A 9,470-nucleotide genomic window follows, 5' to 3' on the forward strand; every position below is an offset into this window, starting at 1 on the left:
AAGTTTGCAACCTTTTAGAAACAGCCATAACTGTTAGAACAGGGCGAATGATTCCCGTTTAAAATATTTCCGAAAATTAATTTAAAATAATTCGAAAAAGAAACGGATTGGTTCGCGTCGCGGGTCCTGGGTTATTCCGCCTCACCCCAATGTATGCGGGTAGAGGTATAATCACAATCACAATCTCGATCCAAAGCGGCCCCGGCGCCTCACCCCAATGCGTGCGGGTGGAGGTGTAGTTACAATCACAATCACCACCATGTGTGCGGCATGACGACCGATCTCGACCCGATCGGGTAGGCCGTCTCACCACAATGCCGTGTGGATTGACATCATCCTTTGCTAGCAATCATCTTATCCCAATTAAGGTGAATATTCTCGTCACATCAATCTCATCCCAAATAAGAAAAATAATCACAACGCACTCCTACACCGGTATGTGTAATTTCGGGGTTAGGTTATTTCAACCTGCCCTTTCTCGGTGACTAACGATACTCCCAAAAATATTTTTTCTTTGTACACAAAGGAAACAGAAATACGAATACATTCACCTCGTAACCTTCCACACCATATATATATAGCATCATTTGCACTTTTAGCTACTCACAACATCATTATTTCACACTTTTCATTTCTTTGACTTTCCATTATCATCATCACAAACATCAACATATAGAATATTTCGGAAATCATAACTTTAAGTTCATCGGTAGTGAAGGCTTTATTACAATAGATTCCTTTCCAAATTATGGAGCACAATGACTTGTAATCGCAACACAAGTTAAGAATCATAAACGAGTAATACACTCTATCTTTTTTAAATACTTCTTCCCAAAAGGCACTACACAATTTCAACTCATGAGTATGTAAGAACTCAAATCACATTGGAAATATTTATAAAGGAGAGTATGGTGATTTACGATTTATACACGACTTCAAATCAAATGCACAAGTTATAATAACCATGGCCACGTTTTATACATTTCTTTCACTTTCAAGCATATTTATAGATCATCATCAATAAGAGCATTTGGAATCAAGGCCTTAAGCACAACAATCTTTCGTTTTTTAGGTGCTCCCACCACATGATCCGGTAGCACGGTAACATTCATAGGATCAAGGACACTTCCCCTAGCAACTAGTTCTTTCAATCCCTCCTCGCTGCCTCGAACTCATGGACTACTCATCTGGGAAAATAAGACATGATGAGAAAATTAGCTTCCTATCTTGAGCTCTATCGCATGATCTGGAGTACCAAAGAAGGGTGACATTCCTAAATGTTCAAGTACCCTCCTAATTATAGATGTGGTCGATAACACACCGATACGAAGGACTCTACTAGACACGGCTTCAAGACATCCTAGGATACTTTAAAACCTTAGACTCTAATACCAAGTTTTTTATGCCCCGATCTTGGGGAGCGCGACCGGCGCTCAATCGAGATACCCCGATCAAGCAAGCATGTACAATGTCTTCTATCCAAACTCACCCATGAATAAAGAGAAGATATATTTCATTAATTAAACATTTAAAGGATTTCATGAAGAATGCAAATTCCATTACCAATAGTTGCTTCATTTATAATTCCCAAATATATTACACATTTATATTTTGAAATGGAACATGTGATACAAATACAACATATCTAGTTTGACTCTTCTAACACCACAATACAACCCACACTATGTCTACGGAGCCTCTAAGTTCAACGGAAGAGTAATATGTAAGTGACAGCGACAAGGCCCCGGCTATACCTCGAAACACCAAGTACAATGCCAAGTGACATAAGGCACAGAACAAATTAGGGCTCACCAAAATCTGCTGAATAGAGAGTAACTGCTAACGAGGGTCAAAGTTGTCCGCTGACGAACCACCTGCATCCATTGAAGATGCAACGCCCCTGGCAAAAGGGATATTAGTACATGTGGAATAGTACCAGTATGTGAAGCTAAATGTCCTCTTTAGAATTAGAATGTCAATATAAGAAGGGAGAAACCGTGGAAGCAACAAGTAACAATCGATGATATCAAAACGTCTAAGCTAAAACAGAAAAATTTTAAAGTACGAAAATAATATTATTTTTGGTTAGAAAATCATTAGTACTGATATACCACCGTGATTTTAGCGTGGAGTCTGATCACGGCACGATCGGCTAGACCGTCTCACCAAAGACATCCGATCAGAGTCACAATCACAATCTTTCCTTTGAATGAATTTGCAAGATACTATTACCACCGATACTTCTTTCCTGAATTTCGACCCTTTATCATAATTCCTAATTAATGAATGCTTCAATAATTATATTTTTTGTTTTAAAGGAAAAATATACTATTAAGTGATGCTATTAATCTGAAAAAATCAATATGATCGTGCATGTACACTAGTTAGTTTAGAGTCTTTAGAAATTAGAGTAGAATAAGATAATATTTTTAAACGTTGAAGATGGAAAATATCTACATGATAAAAATATCACTTAAATTAATTACGAGTATTTATATCAGACGGTTTAAAACTTAAAAATATACTACGTTAGTTTATCTACTATATATAACTACTTAAAATATACTTATAAGAAAAATATTGGGCAAAACATAAAACCGCTTGGTCACCGAAACTTATTACATTTGTTAGCCGAAAATGAAATAAATATGTATATTTTTTTAATATATTTTTTTATCGATTATTATTTTTAAAATGACTAAAAATATAAATTTCTCAAAAATATATTTAGTTCATAAAACTATAAAAGAAACACACACAAAAAAGGCAAGAAGAGAAAGCAATTGGGCAGTTGGAACAATTAATAAGAACACGTCTAATATATTGCCACGTAATCGGGGTGGAACAAGAGGAGTAATTGCAGACGCGGACGTTCTTGTCGTTTAGTAGTTGACACGGTAGACGAACCAGTCCACGTGGCTGTCAATGTCTGGGACCCACAATCTTGACGTGGAAGATATATAGCCACGTGGACACCGACGCCTCATGAGCTCTGTTGGTGATTTTGGTAACAGAAAAACATCCGACCATCCATCTTGTCTCTTGACTCTTTCGTAATCTTCACCTTATTTTAATTTACCTTTTTTTTATTTTTTTATCAGGTTAAATGCTATTGATATGCTTAACACATTCAAGTCGATAAAAGATGGTATTTTTAATGGCGTTTTTAATGGCAGACGGGTGAGTAATGCATAAGAACTTATCTTTAAAAGGGAAACAACAAACAATTGTTAATAACCCAAATGCTAAGGAACAAAAGAAGAAATTAATCTGAGGAGGAGCTCATGTCTGATTAGTTAGTTAGTGAGATAATAGCTTATCAAGGTGATGATCAGTAGCTAATCCGAAAGGATGATCAGCTACACTGGAACTGAGACACGATCCAACAACTACAGGAGACGGCACTGGGAATTTTCCTCAATTAGTCTTGAAATTAGAAAAAAACAATTAATATAAAGCAATTTACTTATAACAAAATTGGAATGGAAAAAGTACATTGCATGTATCTGCCTCGTTATTTGTGTGTCGGTGTTGTGTTGTATTTGAACTTTGAATAAAAGCTTTTGTGGTAAAGTGTGATTTTACCTTATTTTTACCTAATTCTTGGACTTGCCGGAATTAATGGAGGAATGAGGGAATTCCGTGAGGCTACGTAGCCAGCCCGTCGCCGTTTTGCATGGCGGCAATTATATTAACTTTGTTGACGTGAAACCAATTTTTTAAGGAATTAAATTATATAATGTGATAGAGTATGTTATGTTATTATAAGTCGTCGGTTGACCTATAATTAAAGATTGCCGATAAATAACTCTTTATAATAAATTTAATGTTAATAATAATTTGCAAAATAAAATTTAAATATTGCTATAGCCAATTAAATTGCGTAAATATATACAATGTAATTCTTTTCAATATCATTTTATATAAAAAAAAATCTTAATTAATTTATAGGTTTCCAAGTTAAAAGCATTTCATGAGGAAAAGACCAAAACAATACATTATATTTGGCTTTAGAATCAAAGTCATACATATTCTTTCACATGGAGCATTAATAGTATATTTACTTTAACAAAGTGGTGTACTTTTAGTCATAACACTGAAAAAAACCCAAAAACATACATTATCTTTGACTTTAGACTCAAAGTCATACATATTCTTCTACATGAAGCACTAATAGTCCATTTAGTCATAACACTGAAAAAAACCCAAAAACATACATTATCTTTGACTTTAGACTCAAAGTCATACATATTCTTCTACATGAAGCACTAATAGTCCATTTACTTTAACAAAGTGGTACACTTTTAGTCATAACACTAAACACATTTTATTTTTTAACAGAAATCTAAGATCTAACAAAATATATATTCTCTTTATTTTCTTATTTACCGAAAGAAATAAAGATGACAGATTTATCTAGATAGCAAATAGTAAATATACATAGAATTTATTTACTATTTATCTATTTACTATATGTAAAATATATATTTTACTAAGAAATGTTAAACACCGTTAGCTTTTATTTGTAATGATTTTTATCTAGATAACCTCAAATGTTATATAGATTTTTTATTATATATACATAAAATAAAAATAAATATTGTGTTTACTATACGCTGACTCCCATAAAATAAAAAAATCTAATAAATATATATTACGTATATTTATTTTAGTAATAAAATTTATTTTACTCTCAGTAATGATTTTACGTATATTTATTTTATGTCAACGTATAGTAAATATTATGTATATAATAAAAAATTTAGATAACATTTGAGGTTATCTAGATAAAAATCATTGCAAATAAAAATTAACGGTGCTTAACATTTCTTAGTAAAATGTATATTTTACGTATAGTAAATAAATTCTATATATATTTACTATTTGCTATCTAGATAAATCTGTCATCTTTATTTCTTTCGGTAAACAAGAAAATAAAGGGAACAAATATTTTGTCAGATCTTAGATTTCTGTTAAAAATTAAAATATATTTAGTGTTATGACTAAAAGTGCACCACTTTGTTAAAGTAAATGGACTATTAGTGCTCCATGTGGAAGAATATGTATGACTTTGAATCTAAAGCCAAAGATAATGTATGTTTTTGGGCTTTTTTAGTGTTATGACTAAAGTGCACCACTTTGTTAAAGTAAATGTACTATTAGTGCTCCATGTGAAAGAATATATATGACTCTAATTCTAAAGCCAAAGATATGTATTGTTTTGGTCGTTACCTCGCATTTCGTAGTCTACCACTTTAATTTGTAACATCTTTTTTTGTACAATACTAGCAGCTTAATTATAACCCTTGATATTGATCTTCCGTTGAGTGCCATTTACTGAGATATATGAAGTATTAAAGTCTAGTAATGTACTAACACGTCCTTCTCCACTTTAATTCTCTTTTTTTTAATATATATAGTTGTGTTACTTGTGTATTAGTCATCTTATTAGTTATTATAAATTATTTTTTGCTAATTGTTTAAAGTGGATGCTATTATACTCGGAAGCGTCATAGTACATATTATAAATCACCTTTCTCTTCTCTTTGTGCTCGTTCTTTTTTCTTTTTCTTTTTACATTTAACAGAAAGTTTGACGACAGATTAATAGGTTGTGAATAAACTTTAATACACGAGTTTGTCACAATTTAGAAACTTTTGCTCGATTCGCTATGTGTATTAACAAAATCATTAAAAATAGAAAAATTAAATTTAAAACGTATTTACTAGCATTTGAGGTTGCTTGCCTAAATTCTAGAACAAATTTTGGGTCCGACTCTGTGAAATTGTTGAGAGAAAAAAAAATTAACTTGCTGCATTTACAAACTCTCTTATTTGAAATTTCTAAAACATTTTCCATACCTTTTGCAGTTCAAATGTTCAATAGCTAATTTCTATATTTTAAATTAAGCGCCAAGCTGGACTTAGCTAAAGATGATTTTTGAGATGATTTGAGCATATATGGCTAGCAATCTATCAGCCGACAGAAAAACATTTCATGCTATTTCTTCGGAATTTATAAAATAAAATAAAAACTGTACAATTTTCAATATACCTGCTTATTTATTTAGTTATTTCAGACATGTTTTAGGAATCTGTTTAGACAAAAAGAAACAAAAGTTATGCAATCTAGCGTGGAAGTTAGCTGGTTTCCACCTTAATTGGAATGCTTTCTACCCAAAGAAAACTGTGAAGAAATTAATAAACTTTAAATAAAATTGTATACCGTAAGTATGATAAATTAATTAGCACTTAATAATTTTGATTCGAATGGAAGAATGAGTTAAAAGCAATTATGAATTCAACAAGAACAATATAACTTTGGAAAAGCTTCAAGTTGCAACAATATATGAATTGTTATTTAAGAAAAAAAAATTGAAATCGAGTTGTTATTAATGAATCACTTCAGGCAAAACTTATCTTAGTGATCAGATAGAAACACGACTGTTAATATAAGATGGAGGGAGTATTTAATTGATCCTAAATATATATATGTATGAATTCAGCGATGAATTAATGATAGATCAATTGCAATTCCCTAAAAGAATCGTCGTAGCAAAACATATTTTGAATCATTGGCCATTTAAAGTTTCATTGCATGTAGTTCCTACTAGCAACATTGATATTTATCATTATATGTCTGTATTGTCCGTTCGTAGCTTAGGAGCAACGATAAAATTGTATTTGTGTAATTTTTAGGTTACGAGTTCGAGCCGTGAAAACAACCATCAATGCTTGCATTATGGTAGACCGTTTATATTATACACCTTAGGGTGCGGCCCTTCCCCGAACCCTCTGTGAATACGTGATGCTTTATGCATCAGACTGTCATTTTTTATCGTCCATTCAGAAGCTAAAAATTTCTTTGAGATGTTCAAACATGTTAATCAAAATGGAACCCACAATTTGATTAACCGTTTGTGTATATTGAATATTTCGTGTCGACTTTGTCACACAACAACCAAAACTATCAAAGAGAGATAGAGTTTGTTCTATTGATCTCGCGTCTGTTCCGCGCAATTTGAATGGCAGCAACTTGGCCAGGGCTTCACCTATTGAATTGAAGAAGAAAATACAAAACAGTACAGATATGTCTCTCAACTCTCATCTTTAGTTTTAACATATTTTGATTTCCAAATTAGCGTTAACAGCTTGTTTGGTGGTTGTAATATATTCTATGGTATCATGTTAGCTATTTTAAATACAATGTTTGTTTTAATTGTTACTTAAATTTTATTGTATCGTATTGTTAAATTTATCGTTATGTAACGATGAAAAATGTCATTTTATGGAACGATCGATTTGGTGTGGTCGCGTCGTTACCTTGTCTTTTTCTCTCATCTTGCTCTTCCTTATTATTAAATAATTCTATTTTATTTTTTATCCTACCTTTTTATATATAATAATTCTACCATGTATCCTTTTCTTAATTATAAATTTATTCTTCATATTGCTAGTGTGTGACATCATGAAACTACCCCGAATGATACAATTTATTCAAACGTTATATTTATCAAACCAATACAGTACAATATAATACAATACAATACGCTACATTATGAAACCCATGTAACAACCATCCAAGCAAGTTGTTTGTGTATGTGGCTATCGCGCGCTATTTTTTTTTATTGGATTTGATTAATAGACTTGAAAATGTTATGATGACTATTAAAACCCCTTTTAGGTCAAATTGATGAGAAAATGTAACGATCCGTTCGGTCGTTTTATGTATTGAAGCCATGTTTCCCCTTTTGATGCATTACACATGTGTATTTGTGATTTTATGACTTGTAGAGTTGGTTAGTTTAGTTCCGAGAAGGTTTTAGGTTGATTTGGACCCTTTGGTTCTTGGTTTAGAAGCCTAAGTTAAAAATGTTGACCAAGGTTTGCCTTTTGTGAAAACGACCCCGAAACGGTATTTTGATGGCTCAGATAGGTTCGTATCGTAATTTTGAACTTGGGTGTATGGTCCCTAGGTTGATTTGACTTGTTTTGCTAAAAGTTGGCAATTTGATGGTTAGAAGTTTTCCTAAGTTTGACCGTAGGTTGACTTTGTGGCTATCGGGTTCGGAATTTGGTTTTGGGACTTGGAATAGGTTCATTTTGCTATTTTGGAACTTGTCTACAAAATTTGGTGTCATTTGAAGTTGGAATCAGAGCTCTAGGTTCATAGGTGTTACGAGTCATAAGCAAGTTTAGTAGAGTCTTGCGTATCGGTACAGAGACGTCTGTACTTATCTTCGAGAGGCTATGGAACTATTAGAAAAATTTCACTTCTTTGATTCCTTATCGTGCGAATTGTTCGAAATCTGAGTCTTGGCATTTCTATTCTCTCACAGATGGTGAGGACACGCATGCCGCGCCCTTTTTTCTCGCGAAATCGAGTTTCGACGTGTGACAACTCTTTTAAGGGAGGGTATTAAAAGTGAATAGTCACCAATGGTTTTAAGGTGCGTTAGGGTACCTATTATGCAAATAACTCTGTTTGACTAGTCAACGCCACCAAAGATCGGATAAGAGCTCAAATTACCTCAAAGAGAAGGTATTAGGCACTCTTCAAGCTCCACAATTGTGGGTCCCGACCGAACTTAAAACTATGTGGATTAGGCTAGGTGATCAAATAAACAAAGAAATATAAAAAGTCAAAGAATTTTATTATAACACAAAGGAAATTGGTACTAATCTTTAATGATTATAAGGATACCACCACATTGGTCTATGTTGAATGACTAAGCGTATAAAGGAAAAGGGGGTCCTAAAATTTTTAGCTTAAAGGATCACCCCGTGCAACATAAATATTACTTCGCAACTCCTTTTAGTTAGGAGTTGCTCATATTATTCAGCGGGCACAGACTATCATCTCCTACTACCCGATTATTATGTTGAAGTTGTTTACGTAAAGCGTTCTAATTCAATTCCAAGTCGTGTCCGATGCATGTACTACCCGTCTCATACCTATGGTTCATGAGGCTTTGGACCTCTATTTGGGTGGTTCTAGACTTACTTAGACTGCTAAAAAATGATAAAACTAATCGGGCATTCAAAAATAAAGAGGACTGCACATAATAGCAAAGAGTGGCTCATGTTAGCCTCCACACATAAACAGAGAAGCACACACACTGATTTTCAGATTAAGCAATAGAACATTTCGAACTTGAGACTCAAAATCTTTTGGTCCTATAGGCATGATCTCTATATGATTCCAATATCAAACAGGCAATGCTGCATTTTAGGCTAACGTACAGATTAAATTATTATAAGTCCTATAGACATGATTTCTAAGTGATTCTGATTTTAGCAATATACAGGCAACGGATTTGCATATTACAAAAACCTATAAGCTTGATTTCTAGATTGTTCGCAAAAGGCAGTTGATTTTATAGACAAGTTCGTTAGGCAGGTGACAGTGTCCTAGAAGCATGATATCTAATAGTCAACGATTGACATTGATTTTATATAGTTTTATCCCTA

The sequence above is a fragment of the Nicotiana tabacum genome, chromosome 18, assembly GCF_000715075.1.
Source record: "Nicotiana tabacum cultivar K326 chromosome 18, ASM71507v2, whole genome shotgun sequence".
Taxonomy (NCBI): Eukaryota; Viridiplantae; Streptophyta; class Magnoliopsida; order Solanales; family Solanaceae; genus Nicotiana; species Nicotiana tabacum.